This window comes from Lepus europaeus, unplaced genomic scaffold (assembly GCF_033115175.1).
Source record: "Lepus europaeus isolate LE1 unplaced genomic scaffold, mLepTim1.pri SCAFFOLD_498, whole genome shotgun sequence".
NCBI lineage: Eukaryota > Metazoa > Chordata > Mammalia > Lagomorpha > Leporidae > Lepus > Lepus europaeus.
This window is the reverse complement of record NW_026909374.1, coordinates 21483-38212: the sequence shown is the minus strand read 5'-3', so window position 1 is coordinate 38212 and position 16730 is coordinate 21483. Positions and strand designations below refer to the sequence as shown.

Here is a 16730-nt window from a genome sequence, read left to right as displayed (position 1 = left end):
GGGGGCCGCCTTCCCGCCGCGGCCTGGGCGGCAGGGAATCCGCAGGTGTTCCCGGTCATCCGCCCCAGCTGGCTGTCAATCAACCGGCCAAGGAGAAAGGCTTTTGTGTTTTAAGTGGCTGTTCAGGGAACGCGAGCCTGCTGCGGAGCTAGGTGTTGTCTGTGGTTTTTTAGGGATGGAACAAGAGGCTGAGGGATTCTTCAAGCTGGTGAGTATCAAGAGATTCATGTGAACTGCTCATTTAATGAACGTCTCCTGTGTTATCGCATGATTTCACTGGTGATTACCCATGCTTTACAAATGCATCCAAACCGTCCACATAATGCAATATGTAATTAGTGCCATGTGAAAACTTAGATTCTAGAGCTCTCTGGCTTAGCTGTAGGTTACAGTGGCTCCGGGAGCTGTTTTGTTTTGTTTTTAATACCGATAAGCAAATTTCATACTGGGTCAACGAAAAGACAATCTCTGGGGGTGTGTCTTAGGAATCATTTTAGAACCTCCTCCAGTGTGAAGCCATACTCAAGAATCGTATTCCACATCAATACTTACTAAATTTTATTGCCTGTAAATATCACCAGAGGAAAGGATTAAAATGCAGGGTCCTGAGATTTTTGGGAAACTTTGCTGTAGGTCTCTAACTGTCCAACAGGTGGACACTAGCAGCATGCCTTTATTTAATTTAGAACTGCTCTGGGTAAGGGCATATGGGACACTCACAGCCCCTATCAAGTGCTTGGGTTCAAACTCTGGCTCTGTTTTCTGCTAATGTACACCCTGGGGAGAGCCCTGGGAGACAGCAGTGATGGCTCCAGTAGCTGTGGGTTCCTGCTACCCGTGTGGGCTCTGGGGAGTGAACTGGAGAATAGGGTCTCTCTCTCCCTGGAGCTGTCTATCAAATCAATTAACAATTAGGAAGTTTAATTAGAATAAAAATTCAGTAGTTCATTCACTTGTCCTGAACACTTTCCATGTTCCTAATGCCACACATGTTGATTATAGAGCACGTCTATCATTGTCAAAGTTCTGCAAGTCACTGTCCTAGGCTCTGAGCCCTAGGAGTGTAGGCAAGGCTTACACGAAGGACAGGGACACAGATTTTCAGTTCAGAAAGGGGAAGTGCTGGGTCTGTTCAGGGAAGACCTGTCTGAAGAACTGACATTTAGCTGAACCCATCAGAGGTTGGTCATGGCTGTAGAGAGAAAACATAAGGGCTGTTGAAAGAGGAGCTTACCTAAAAGGAAGTGAAGTTCTAAAAATTACTCACATCCATAAGATAAGCAGATGGGAAGGCAAAATACCACTTCATTTAAAGGGTTAAGGAAGCTAAGCCTTTTCACTTACAAGGAAGATTCTTAAGAAGTAACTTCCCCTTTCAGCCTAAGCACTGATGGATGCGCATGTGTGCAGACTCTCCTCTTCCAAGGGAGGGACTGAACCCCACCAGAATTGTTATGAGACCTCAGCAACCACCAGGTTCATTTGTGCTTCAGATGCACGTTGAAAAACTGAGGCTCGAGTTGTTGAGAATTCTCTGAGCTTTAAAGCAAGGTAGAGGCTGAGTCAGACTTGACAACATTTATCTGTGTTATCCCAGTCCAGTGCTTTTTACAGTACACCACAAACTCTGTGCACAAACTGAAAATTTTCTTTCCAATTGTTTCAAGGGCACTAAAGCCTAAGCATAAAGGTCTGTGCCACAGGAGTCCTGGAAGGCACTGAAGGTCCAAGTTCAGACTTGAGCTTCATCTGTTAGCACTCGTTGGGGAGGTCGCTTCGTCTCTTTAAATGTCAGCTTTCTTGTGTGTAAATTGATGATGATGGACTCAGCTGTGTATGTGGTCAGAAGGTAGTGTGCGCATAAAACATCGCTACCAGGATTTCTGGTTTCTATGCTGGCAGTCAAAGACCTTGGAAATCTTCACTCCATCAACACAGCAGGGAGAAAAACTAATGAGCCCCAAATCAGCAGCTCTTCTTAGATCTGTCAGAGCACTGGGGTCCCAGGATGATCCACCTCCCAGAGAGCTGGATAGGGGAATACAGAGAGCGATGGTTTTCAAGCTGCTGGAGCCAGTATTGGATTGAGGACTCTTAGTAATTGGCAAATTGCTAGAAGCTAAATGTGGACTAAATTGAGCCTTGAAAGTGCAGGGAAACTGAAGTTCAGTCTTAGAGGAGCATCCACATTTTTTTAAAAAAAGATTTTATTATTTGAAAGGCAGGAAAAAAAAAGAGGTGGGGGGGCTGGAGAGAGAGAGAAAGAGAGAGAGAAAGAAAGAGATTTCCATCCTCTGGTTCAAATGACCACAACAGCTGGTGCTGGGCAGGTTGGAGCTGGGAGGCAGGAACCCCTTCTGGGTCTCCCACATGGGTGACATGGCCTTAAGCAATCAGGCCGTCTTCTGCTGTTTTCCCAGGCACATTGGCAGGGAGCCGCATCAGAAGTAGAGCAGCAGGAACATGAATGGGCAATCTGGTACCGGCTGCTGTTGTCACAAGTGTTAGCGTAATCTACTGCACTGCACCACCTGCCCTGAGCTTTCACATTTTAGTGAGTTTTGCTATCAGACATTCCATCAAGGTGAAGATAGGGAAAAAATTTCCTCTTGCTCCGGGCATGAGGTAGGGGAAAAGTACCACTGGAAATACACTTGCAGCATTTTGTTCTCTGAAGCAAAAATTTGCCTTCAAGGCAGACTTTATCATACCTTTATCTGAACTACAGAAAGTGCACTTGGACCATTTGAGACCCTTCTAGACTTTCTCACGTAAGTGAGGTGGGGTGGGGGAAGCTTAAGAGATTCTTGAGACCGTAGCCCAGGGATTCTTCTCTCCAAAAATTAAAGATTCTATCGTGATTATGGAATGCATCCCCTCCTCAATAGCTTAGGAAACATTGTCAGTGCTCCAGCATCGTGGCAGTTCATTACAACCGATTGGCAAGGCCCAGAGTCTGTTTAAGAGCGAGTTTCTGTGGGGTGGGCATTGTGGTGTTGTGGGTTAAGTCACTGCTGGGGATGCCTGCATCTCATATCAGGGTGCCTGGTTAGAGTTCTGCCTACTCCACTCGTCTGATGCAGCTGCCTGCTAATGAGTGCGGAAGGTAGTAGATTATACCTGGGCTTCCCAATGTTCCTGTTAGTAATTGACAGATCTAGCAATGCAGCGTTAGCCTAGGTAGACTGTGCTCTTAGCCCTATACATCTTCCACTGTACACAAAGCACATGAATTCCAATGTAAACCTGGAATTTAGTTAATAGTAATAAATCATAACTGGTTCATATTTATATTGGTTTATCATTTGAGACAAATGTATTGCACTATTTACAGATGTTAATAATGAAAGAACTTTGAGAGAGGAAAGAAGATGTATATGAAACCCTGTCCTATTTGCTCAATTTTTCTAAAAGTGTCCTAATAAATAGTCTATAAAATGTTATTATCCTAAATCTGTGATTACTTTACAGCAGGTGGGACCTTGTGTGTCAGCTGGCTAGGATGCTGCCTGTGACACTGGGCATCCCATATGAGCGCCAATTTGAGTCCCGGATGCTCCACTTCTAATCAAGCTCCCTGTTAATGCACTTGGACGGGCAGTAGAACACAGCCCAAGTGATTGGTCTCTTACCACCCACGTGGGAGCCCTGAATGGAGTTCTAGGCTCCTGACTTAGGCCTGGCCCCAGCCCAACCATTGTTGCCATTTGGAGAATGAACCAGGAGACAGAAAATCTCTCCCCCTCTGTAACTCTGCCTTTTAAATAAATAAATAAAATTTATTTTAGCAGTTAAACTATTTTATTAACCTAGTATTGTGAAGCAAAACTAGCCCCACAAATTATCATATTTAAATAAATGATTCATTTATTGGCTTATTAATATATATATTTAATTTGCTTAATTATCTCTTTCAGCCATTCTCCATATATTACAGAAATACTTGTAAAGTGAGAAATCTGTAAAGTAATATTTTATTTTTTTCTACAGGAAACAAAGTCAGTAATTTCACATTTAAACTCTGAAATCTAGTTATTATTTTACAACCTTTTCAGAGTATATGCGTGTGAGGGCTTTAAAAAATTTTAGATTGTGTCCCCTCCTTCCCCTAGTTGCTAAATGGTCCTACAGGGTGGGAGCGCCTGGTCCTCATTTTGAGGATCTCTCCATGTAATGAGAAATTGTGAATTGTACAAACAATAACACCCGCTGACTGATTAGAAAAGGCAATTATGCATGACTGTGTTAGGACTCTTCCTTGGCTTTTTTAGAAGAGAAAAGGAATCCATTTAACATGTCATTTTTCTCTTTTGGTGGTATCCTGCCAGAATCTGTATAAATGACTTAATATAGGAAGAAAAAGGCAGTGGTTTTTGCTATGTCAGTTGATCCTGAGACCATAATTATTATTGTTCATCTTTCTGCCCCACCACTCATGCCAAATTTCCCTCACTGTGAGTCTGCTGGAGTGAAGCCTGGAGCGATGCTGTAACTGCATACCTCTGGCTCTCACTGAACATGGAAGATTCCAGAGATGTACCAATGAATCTTCTTGTTTCCACATGGGCAACCTCATATCCTTGCAACCAAGGTGTTTTGGGCTCTCCATGGAGTCCCATGAGTTACAAAATCAGGGAAAATTTATAGAAACACATGGATATGGAGAATGAAGGTGCTTCTGTGAGTCTGATTCCTGGCTCACCACATGCTGTTTCCTCGGCACACATTCTGCCAACTACCACCCTCGGCACACACAAGACTGATGGGGCTGGCGGATCTTGGACTGTGAACTATCTATCTATCTAGCTAGCTACCTACCTACCTATCTCCAAAACTGTGAGCTAAAATAAATCTTTTTCCTTCTAAGTTTGCGTTTTTCAGATATTTTTGTTGTAGTAACAAAAAGCTGAGTAATACAGGTGTTCAGAAAAAAATGAGGATTAAAAAGGAGAGTGGACTCTGTGGGGAGTAGGAAATGTGCAGTTTTGGAGCGTTCGCCTCACTGACGGGGCGACATTTGAGCCTGCCTAGGAGCAGAAGGAGAGGGGATGCCAGTTCAGAAGTTCTGAGGCATATTTGAGGGATGGCAGGGGGTCACTATAGCAGGAGCTGAGGTGGTAGAAGGTAAAGTTACAAAGGACATTAGGGACCTTGTGCATCACCATGAGGACTTTAACTTCCTGTGAGGGAAATGGGGAGCCGCTGAAGTATTTTGATCATGGGATATGTATTAGCCATCTATTGCTCCTATTGCTATATGATGACTGTAGCCATCCACAGCGTAGTGTCTTTTTTAAAAAAGATTCTCTCTCTCTCTCTCTCTCTCTCTCTCTCTCTCTCTCTCTATCTGGAATAGTGACAGAGGAAGAGAGAGAGAGAGGAGAGGGAGAGAGGATGAGGGAGATGGGGAGTGGGGAGGGAGGGGGGGTTCTTCCATCTACTGGTTCACTTCCCAAATATGCCTGCAATAGCCAGGTCTGGGCCAAGCCAATTCAGGAGCCCAGAGTTCCATCCTGGTCTCCCACGTGAATGGCAGGGGTCTAAACCTTTTAGGCTATCCTCCACTGGTTTCCCAGGCACATCAGCAGGGAGCTGAATGAGAAACAAGCAACCAAGGCCTAACTATCACTCAGATACAGAAGAAAGATTAACCTGCTATGGAACATTTCCCCCTCCCAAATATAGAGTCTTAAAAGAGCACTAAACATGTATTAGCTCTCACAGTTTCCATGGTTTCTGCATTTGGGAGTGCCTGGGTAGAAGTTCCTACTCAGGATCTCCCATAAGGTTGCAGTCAGATATGATTTAGGGCTCTGGTCATCTAGACATGTGGTTGGGTCCCATGGATCCACATCCAGATGGCTACTTACATGCGGGCACTTTGGTTCAAGCTGCTAAGGGAGACCTCAGTTCTTCACAAAGGCCCCTCAAAGTGCTGCCTGAGTGTTCTCACAACATGATGCTGGCTTCCTACAGGGTGAGCAATGTAAGAGAGTAGCAGTGTCATTGTCCTTTATGACCCGGCCTCTGAGGTCCCACCCTGTGGCTCCTGCAGTATTCTATCAGACACACAGTTCTACCAGGAGGCGGGTGTGAGAGGAGACCGTGTCATGTGTGGATACCAGGAGGTGGGCATCACTCGGGGCCACTTTGAAGACTGACTCCAGGGAAGAGAAAGCAGAGAGTTTCCGGAACAATGTTCCTGAGTGGGCGCAAGTAGATGAGATTGAGAGCAAAAGCAGGGGAAATGGCATTTTTTATGTATACAAAGAGATTACCGGGCCGGCACCATGGCTCACTTGGTTAATCCTCTGCCTGTGGTGCCGGCATCCCATGTGGGCACCGGGTTCTAGTCCCGGTTGCTCCTCTTCAGGTCCAACTCTCTGCTGTGGCCCAGGAGGGCAGTGGAGGATGGCCCAGGTGCTTGGGCCCCTGCACCCACATGGGAGACCAAGAAAAGGCACCTGGCTCCTGGCTTCCGATTGGCGCAGCGCCGGCCATAGTGGCCACTTGGGGGGTGAACTGGCGGAAGGAAGACCTTTGGACCTTTCTCTCTGTCTCTCTCTCTCACTGTCTGACTCTATCTGTCAAAAAAGAAAAAAAAAAAAAAAGAGAGAGATTACCAATAGTGACAGTGTATGGCTGCAGTTGGGGAGGTAGGGAGATGTGGTGATGGTTGGGGGAGGCTTGTGCACATTCACTTCTAAATTTTCACTTTTTAGCAATGAAAGAGAAAATAAGATCCTAAGTCAGGAGTGAGGACTAGGAGAGAGGTGTTGGAGACTCATAGAATTTTAAGTGATTTTTGATCATTTCACTAATCCTTGCTTGGTGATATTACAAAGGAGGAAAAAAGACTTCTCTCTTTTTTTTTTTTTAATTTTTAAAATTTTTTTGACAGGCAGAGTGGACAGTGAGAGAGAGAGATAGAAAGGTCTTCCTTTTGCTGTTGGTTCACCCTCCAATGGCCGCCGCGGCCAGTACGCCGCGGCCGGCACACCGCGCTGATCTGATGGCAGGAGCCAGGTGCTTCTCCTGGTCTCCCATGGGGTGCAGGGCCCAAGGATTTGGGCCATCCTCCATTGCCCTCCCGGGCCACAGCAGAGAGCTGGCCTGGAAGAGGGGCAACCGGGACAGAATCTGGCGCCCCGACCAGGACTAGAACCTGGTGTGCCGGCGCCGCAAGGTGGAGGATTAGCCTAGTGAGCCGCGGTGCCGGCTAAGACTTCTCTTTTTATCATTGCTCTATTATGAAGTACAGCCTGAGTTTTAGTAAATTTATAAAACAAAACAAAAAAAAAAAAACAAAACCTCTGACTTTTTTCCATTATAATGACTGTTTTTGTTTTTGCTTTGTGATTTTTTTTTTTTCTTCTTGGGTTGATGAACTTAATAGGTTTATAGAATGGAAACTTTTATGCTCTAAGCATCCTTTGGTTTGCAAGTAGATTCAGTACTGCTTTTGGAAGAAATTGAAATACACACACTGAAGAGTGCTTGAAGAAGATATTTTTAAAAATGTGATCTAGTATTGTCCTTACCCAGTCATTCTAATACCACCAGGGACAAAGTTGTAGGCTATCTAAGTCAGATTTGCAGAGACCTTGCAACATGTTTTATAGTACATCTGTAAAACTGTGGTATATCTTAAAGGAAAAAATCAAGTTATACAGGATTTTGTATATGAGTGGGGTTTAGGCACAATGCAAATGAAGTAGTGTTTGATGGGTTCCTAGTGAAGTGTAAGCCTGTCAGGACAAATTGTGAGCTGTGAAGTGGACCTCGGGGCCTATTTTCTTGGAAACCAAACAGCTCAATGCCTAATGCTGTGTTGGGGGACCTGCTATCTGAACTCTGCACCTGAGCTGCTTCTCCAGGTCACAACTAACTCCTCTGGACAAGAGTGGGGGGATTTTTTAAATTTTAGCTTCCACATATGAAGGAGAACATGTGCTATTTGTCTTTCTGTGTCTAGTTTATTTCACTCAATGTGAGGTCCTCTAGTTCCATCCATTTTGCTGCAAATGACAGCATTTCATTCTTTTTAAACATAGCTAAATACTTTATATTCCACTGTGTATATGTGCCACATTTTCTATAGCTAATTTGATTTTTAATGCTCAAATGACAGTGCCTCCTGCAGCATTTCAGCAGACCTCAGCATTCGTGTGTTCCACACTCAGGTTTGCCCGTTGCCAAACGGAAGCCTTGCTGGTTACATGGCCATTGTGACATCTTCGTGTTCTCTCTTGTTCTAGCGTCCTCTGGCTAACAAGCACTGCCATCGGAGTTGTGTGAGAAAGCCCTCCTGTTGCTATGACTGCCAGGGCTTCTTGTGGGGGCGCGCATCCCGTGTTCCCATACCTCCCATGCCAAGGGAGTAGGGCAAGTTTGGATTCTGTAAAAACTTCTGAGGAAGTTTCTCATCACTTAGCGTCTTCTGGGCCTTGGAGTAGTTCTACTCAAGGTCTCCGTCAGCCAAGCTGCTCTGTAAGCAATCCTTGAAGCATAGTAATCAAACCAAAAGCAAGAGGAAAAAAGAAATGAGGTCAGTATTCTCCAAGTCCTGATTCTATCTTGCACAAATGTCTAAATCGAATCACTTAACCTCATGCTACAGGTTACCACAATTTCATCAAGAACAAAGGACTTGCCTTAAATTTATATAGTTAAAGAATTTATCTGTTGGGGCTGCATTGTGGTGCATTGGGTTAGGAGTTAAGCCGCCACTTGTGATGCTGGCATCATGGTGCCTGTTCAAATCCCTACTCTTCGCTTCCAATCTGGCTTCCTGCTAATGTGCCTGCAAAGGCAGCATAAGACAGTGCCAGTACTTGGTCTCCTGCCAGCAAGTAGGAGAACAGGATGGAATTCCTGGCTCCTGACTTTGGTCTGGAACACCTGGCTACCGCAGCCATTTGAGGAGTGAATTGGTGCATGGAAGATTTTTCTGTCTCTCCTCTCTGTTTTGCTCTGTCTTCCAAATAAATAATTAAGTAAATGCAAACTTTTTTTTTTAAAGAGCTCATATGTTGATTTTTCTTTAAAAAAAGGAATAGCTTTTCCAAGTAAAGTCTTCATTTTTAGAGACCAAACAGTGCTCAAACTGTTATATTTAAATAAGTTTTTACTTTTAGGAGTACTTTTACTCATAAGGAATTTTAAACCTTTGAGTCCAGTCTCATGCAGTTTGTCCCATTGCACAGTCTTCCGAATGCCTTCCAGTGAACATCCATGGCCTGGCCTGTCTTGCTTGTGGGTCTGGCCATAGGACTTTGTTCAGTGATGTTCCCCACTCAGGGATCCACTGGGTGAGTCCACAGTCTCCCCATGGTGGAAGAGCAGGTGTTGATGAGAGCGTCACTGTTGAGACCCAGCAAGGGCTCTAAGAAGGGAGGAGAGGTGAGTGAGGAAGAAAGTTACTGCTGGAAATGCCCTATATAGGGTAGCTTTCTCCATGGACATAATAACAAAGAATGACAGATAACTGTGGAGTATTTAACTTGGGCAGACACTGTGTGAAGAGCCTCACATACATCACCTTGTTCAGTTCTTCAAACAACCTGGTGAGTCATGTGTTCTTATGAGCCCCATCTTATGGAAGGGGACACTGAAGTTCAATGAGGTCTTCCCCAGATCCACATGGCTAATAAAGGCAGTGTTAGTTCTAAAATGCAAATCTCTCTGAGCTCAGTGCTTGCTCATTATTGTTAATATGCTTTCCAAAACATCGGCCTCATTCTGACCGCTTAAATATACCTGAAATGCACATGCATTAGATATCTAAAGGAGATTTTAAAACTATTCACCGTGTCTGTGTACACATCATAGATCGTTACCTGTACACTCGTATGTTCACCATTCTCTAAGCTTTTTTGCATTGCCGGTCAACTACACTTTGACTTTTTTTGTGTTTGATTTCTGAGTCCTCCCACTTTAGCTCGATTCCCGCTATCCTTCTGCTTTTCAGGTCCATCTCCTGTTTTCAGAGTTAATGTCCTGATTTCTCCTGTTAGTCTCTCATGAAATATTAATCAATTTCATCAACCAAAATCACCAGTAAGGACCAGTTTTACAGTAGTCAAATAATTGCAAATAAGAGACCATATGTGCTTGAAAAGAAGTCAAACATAAGCTAAGAAAGTGATCTGGAAAGTTTGTTAGTGGAAACATAATTAAGACTTCCCCATGTGTGGGTCAAAAATGAAAAAAAAAATTGAGAGGGAAAGAAACAAAGAATGGATAGATAGATAGACAGATAGACAGACAGAAAAACTCTCATCTGCTTGTTCATTTTCCAATGTGCACAATAACTGGAGCTGGGCTGGGGCTGTTGGAGCCAAGAATACAATATAGGCCTCCCACATGGCTCTGAAGAACAAATTACTTGAACCATCATTGTTGCTTGCTTCCTAAGATCTGTCTTAGCAGGAAGCTAGAGTCAGGAGCCAGAACCAGGTATCAAACCCAGGCACTCTGTTATGGGATCCAGACATCTTAATCTGCTCCATGGCGCAAAAATTTGAAACAGGCAGCAAATCCAATGTGAGCATAAAGTTTACTTCCCTTAGATTTGACTATAGTGATTTGCTGTTTCTCTCCACCTGCTGGTAGAAAAAGAACAAACATTCACTTTGATATAAAGTTTAGTCTGACCTGTTAAATAAATGAATAAATCTTTATATGCCATCTCTTTTGGAAAAATAAAAACACAGTGTCAGCTTATCAAAAAGCCTTCTAATTATCTCCCTCAGATAGTGTCCTTGTGCGTGCAGGAAGAAGTGTGGCTTACAGGACATGAACATGAATGAGTCCGAGAACTAAGATGCTAGATACTGCAGTGTACATGTCCTCTAGTTTCCAGGACAAGGTCCCATCTAATTTGTCTTTGCTGATGGCATTCCTGGTCTAAGTGTAACTCTTGGCTTTTGCTCCCAACACTGTATAGAAACTCAAAATCACCCATGGCAACTGCAATACTAATCCACTGGCCTGAGATGGCCGCAATGGCTAGGGCTGGGTCAGGTGGAAGCCAGGAGCTTCACCTGGGTCTCCCATGTTGGTGCAGGGGCCCAAGGACTTGGGCCACTCTCTGTTGCTTTTCCCAGGCCATTGGCTGGGAGCTGGATCAGAAGTAGAGCAGCCGGGGCATGAAGTGGCATCCACATGGGATGCTGGTAGCAAAGGTGGCGGCTTTCCCCTCTGTGCCACAGCTCCGGCCCCTAGTCCTATATTTCCAGTACTTCACTCAATACCTCCACTTGGTTGTCTGAGACAATTCAAACTTACCCTGAACCTGCCCCATGCATAATCTTCTTCCCATTTAATGACAACTGGTTTTTCGCTTTCTCAGACCCAATGTTGTTGGAGTCCTGAGCCTCTGCTACTCCATAGCCTCATCTGTTGCCCAATAGGGTAGAAACATAAATCAAGAGTTTCTGCTCCCAAGGGCCTCTCTCTGTGATTCACTCTTTTCTCTCAATCTACAATGTCCATTCAAATGTAGTGCATGGCTATCTTAAAGTACGCAAAACTGTTCTGAAAACTAGAAATTTATGTAGTCTTGGGGTGAACTATATATGAATTCAAAGTATATATTCTGTTATTAAATTTTTCATCAAATTTAGTTAAATGTACCAATTATATCTTAAAGGCTTGAATAAGAATTTTAACTTTCCACATTCTTTTTGTCTCTTTTTGGCTCTTTGCAGGTGTCTCAAATCAGCACGAAAGCATTGTCATTTTTGCACATGGAACTGCCTCACTGGCCCTATTTGACTGGTCCAGGAATGTCAAACTGGCTCAACGTAAGCCATTTAACTCCAGTGACAGTTGATTGATCCATAATGTGACACAGGTAGATCAATTATAACCGTTTCTTTGAATACTTGAACTTGGAACCACTAGGAGTAAAATGGGGCTCCTCTTTGGGAATAAAAGTTATGAGAAATGAAACTGAGGAGCTGCTCATAGCCACATTTTCAGCTATGTGAAGGGAGGTGTTCTGCAGTGAAAGAGTGAAAGCAACATCCAGAGAGTCCAGTGTAAGGGAAAGGACAGACCCTGTGACAGTCTGGTTCTTGCATCTGATCTGTCCTGGGGTCCAGTAGGTCTGCCTTTCAGCAGGTATTAATGAAGAATCTTGTACTTAATGTGCTGCAGACCCCATTGCTAACCAGCCTTAATGGAGAAATGAACTCAATTTCTTACGTGATTGGAAAGAGGGCAAAGTAGCTAATGCAAAGATAGAGATGTGGTCATCAGGCCCTTATTTATGCCTATCACTGACACTTCAGAACTGCTGGTTTTCTCTTTTTATCCATCTCCCATTTCTGCTTGTCTTAGATTTTGAGTTAGTCTTAATTGGACTTCACACTGTTAGGCTTTTTCTAGGGTGCTGAGAAAGATGGCTGCAGGGTGCTCCAGTCTTCCTTCTAAAGCAGTGTTGCCAAACACAAAAGCTCTCAGGAGAAAGTCTCTGTTAACTGTAATGGAAAAGTCTAATGAAATCTACTGATTGGCATAGCTTGGTTTTCATAATCACCTGTGAGCCAATCACTTAGCTAAAACCATGGGATGCTTTGGTGTGACATAACTCCTGTTCTGTGTCTGTGGGCAGATCAGATAGAATTATACACAAAACAAGAGGAGCAGAGTATTGTTACCACAAAGGATAGTATAATGCATCTTCTTTTGTCTGTCCTTCCTTCCTTCCTTCCTTCCTTCCTTCTTTTTTCTTTTCTCCTCTCCTCTCCCCTCCTGTCTTCTTTTCTTTCTTGGTTTCCATAGAGCACTAAAAGTCTTTTCTTTTTTGTCTAACCCAGTTATTTAACTGCATTTGCAATCAACAGTTCTGATGAACACACTTTGCTATCTCTCTTTTTCTTCTTAGATTGCTCTCTCTCTCCCTAAATGACATTATTACTGAATCATCCTAGTTTAAAATGTGAGTAGAATTTCTCAATTTCTCCTCATCTCTTCCTCCTCATAGTAAAAAATTTGGGACTTTTTCTCAATTTCTGCCTATTTCTTCCTTCCTATATTCAATCAAACAGCCAAAATTTATTTATTTGAAAGGAAGTTACATAGAGAGGGGGGAGATACCCCCCCATACACAGAGATCTTCCATCTGCTGGTTCACTCCCTAAATGGCTGCAACAGGCAGGGCTGGGCCAGGCTGAAACTGGGAGCTGAGGGCTTCATTCAGGTCTCCCGTGTGGGTGCAGGAACCCAAGCACTTGAGCCATCCTTTGCTTCTTTCCCAGGCACATTAACAGGGAGTCAGTTCAGAAGCAGAGCAGCCAGGACACAAACATGGGATGCCAGCATCAGAAGCAATGGTTTTACCCATTACGCCATGATGCTGGCCCCCTAAAGTATTCTAAGATCTACTTCACTCTCCCATCTCTGTTGTTCCAGACATTGCTCATGCCCTCGTTACCTTTTGGTTAATATGCCTCTTTAATTTTGTTTCACTTTTGCTTCTTTGCATTCTGTTTTCCAGTCTACTCTAGAAGTAAAATGGTCCTGTAATTTTCATGAATAATATTTGCTCTTGGCATCTACTGCCTTTGGAATAAAGTGAAAAATTTTCTTGGTGGTACGTAAAGACCCTTTGTGAACTCCTGCTGAGGATGACTAACTTGCTTCTTGATGTTTACATCCTAGCATCAGTTCTAACCTATGCATCACATTTACTTTCCTGCTGAGTCATCTTTCAGTCAGTGCTATGCTGACTCTGAACTTTAACTCCATAATTAGATGTTCTTTATGTGCTCTTTGAACTCCTCGATATCTTAACAACTTCTGCCTTTTAGTATCCACGAAGTTCTCAAGCTTTGTACTATATATGAATCACTCATGGAACTTTCAAGAAGCAGATATTTCCTTGACCCATCCCAGATATACTGTAGCAGGAAGAATTTTTTAAATGAGATTCAGAAGCAGATGGTCTGTAGAAGCAATCATTTGGCAGGTGTGGTGCATAAGTGTTTCTGCTAATGCCTGGTACTAAAGTTCTCTGATGCTTTTTTCTTCACAGGTTGGATTTCTTTCTCTTCCTACTCCTGAGGGTTCATATTGGGTGACCTGAATTTGAAGTCTCTTCACATTTATATCATAGTCATTTTTGCACCAGATCCTGGTGCCATCAACACACAACCAGCCGTTTCAACACCTTCCCTCTCCCATAATTATACAGCAGAAAAAAAATGAAATCCGGTCATTTGCAACAAAATGGAGGAATCTGGAAAACATCATGCTGAGTGAAATAAACCAGTACCAAAGGGATAAATATCATATGTTCTCCCTGACTAGTGACAACTAATCAAGCAACAAAAAGGAAACCTGTTGAAGTGAATTGGACCCTATGAGAAACAGTGACATGAACAACCCTTGTCCTGACTGTCGAGGAATAACTTAATACTTTATCCCTTTTAGTAATTTTCTGTTCTACTTAATACTATTGGTTGAACACTTTAATTAACACACAATTATTCTTAGGTGTCTAAATTTAACTGAAAAGTGATCACTGTTAAATGTAAGAATGGGAATAAGAGAGGGAGGAGATGTATAGTTTGGCACATGCTCAATCAGAATATCCCCAAATGGTAGAGTTAGAAACGTACCAAGGGATTCCAGTTCAGTCCCATCAAGGTGGCATGTACCAATGCCATCTCACTAGTCCAAGTGATCAATTTCAGTTCATAATTGATCATAATGATAGGATTAAGAGTCAAAGGGATCACATAAACAAGACTAGTGTCTGCTAATACTAACTGATAGAATTAAAAAGGAGAGAATGATCCAACATGGGAAGCAGGATACACAGCAGACTCATAGAATGGCAGTTGTCCTAAACAGCACTCTGGCCTCAGAATCAGCCCTTAAGGCATTTGGATCTGGCTAAAAAGCTCATGAGTGTATTTCAGGCATGGAAAGCCAAGGCACTCTGCCAAAAAAAAAAAAAATGACCTAAATGAAAGATCTCTGTGAGTGAGATCCCAGTGGAAAGAATGGGACATCAAAGAAGGAGGTACCTTTCTCTGAAGGGAGGAGAGAACTTCCACTTTGACTATGACCTTGTCTAAATGTGATCAGAGTTGGCGAACTCAAAAGGCTTCCATAGCCTTGGCAACTCATGGCAAGAGCCTCAGGTGATTATTGATGCCATAAACAAGAGTGTCAATTGTTAAATCAACAACAGGAGTCACTGTGCACTTACTCCCCATGTAGGATCTCTGTCCTTAATGTGTTGTACTATGTGAATTAATGGTATGACTAGTACTCAAACAGTACTTTATACTTTGTGTTGTGAGTGAAAACTGTTGAAATCTTTCTTAATATATATTAAATTGATCTTCTGTATATAAAGGTAATTGAAAATGAATCGATGTGAATGGGATGGGAGAGGGAGCGGGACATAGGATGGTTGCAGGCGGGAGGGAGGTTATGGGGGGAAAAAGCCACTGTAATCCAAAAGCTGTACTTTGGAAATTTATATTTATTAAATAAAAGTTAACAAAAAAAACCTTCCAGTACTATATTGAATAGCAGTGGTGAGAGTGGACATCCTTGTGTGGTACCAGATCTCAATGGAAATGCTTCCAACTTTTCCCCATTCAATAGGATGCTGGCCGTGGGTTTTGCATAAATTGTTTTTATTGTATTGAGGAATGTTCCTTCTATACCCAGTTTGCTTAGAGTTTTCATCATGAAAGGGTGTTGTGTTTTATCAATGCTTTCACTGCATCTATTGAGATAATCCTATGGTTTTTCTTCTGTAGTTTGTTAATGTGTATCACATTGATTGATTTGTGACCATTGTACCATCCCTGCATACCAGGGATAAATCCCACTTGGTCTGGGTGGATGATCTTTCTGATGTGTTGTTGCATTCTATTAGCCAGAATTTTATTGAGGATTTTTGCGTCTGTGTTCATCAGGGAAATTGGTCTGTAATTCTCTTTCTCTGCTGCATCTTTTTCTGGCTTAGGAATTAAGCTGATGCTGGCTTCATAGAAATAATTTGGGAGGATTCCCTCTCTTTCGATTGTTCTGAATAGTTTGAGAAGAATTGGAGTTAGTTCTTTTAATGAGTGGTAGATTCAGCAGTGAATCCATCATCAAGTCCTGGGCTTTTCTTTGTTGGGAGGGGCTTTATTACTGATTCAATTTCTGTCTCAGTTATGGGTCTATTTAAGTGTTCTATGTCTTCCTGGTTCAATTTCGGTAGGTTGCATGTGTCCAGGAATCTGTCCATTTCTGATAGATTTCCCTGTTTGCTGGCATACAACTCTTTGTAGTAATTTCTTTCTTTCTTTCTTTCTTTCTTTCTTTCTTTCTTTCTTTCTTTCTTTCTTTCTTTCTTTCTTTTTTTGACAGGCAGAGTGGACAGTGAGAGACACAGACAGAGAGAAAGGTCTTCCTTTGCTGTTGGTTCACCCCCCAATGGCCGCTACAGCCAGCGTGCTGCAGCCAGCGCACCGCGCTGATCCGAAGGCAGGAGCCAGGTGCTTATCCTGGTCTCCCATGTGGGTGCAGGGCCCAAGCACTTGGGCCATCCTCTCACTGCACTCCCAGGCCACAGCAGAGAGCTGGCCTGGAAGAGGAGCAACCGGGACAGAATCCGGCACCCCGACTGGGACTAGATCCCAGTGTGCTGTTGCCGCAGGCGGAGGATTAGCCTATTGAGCCGTGGCGCTGGCCATGTAGTAATTTCTGATGACTCT

The 16730-nt window shown here is 43.1% G+C and overlaps 1 long non-coding RNA gene across 1 annotated transcript; it reads left to right on the top strand.

Moving 5' to 3' along the window:
- Positions 1 to 12: 12 nt before the first annotated feature.
- LOC133755464 (uncharacterized) lies at positions 13 to 15396 on the top strand. The gene is made up of 3 exons (XR_009865409.1): positions 13 to 208; positions 11712 to 11857; positions 14042 to 15396. It is a non-coding gene; the product is annotated as an uncharacterized LOC133755464 (long non-coding RNA).
- The last annotated feature ends 1334 nt before the right edge of the window (positions 15397 to 16730 follow it).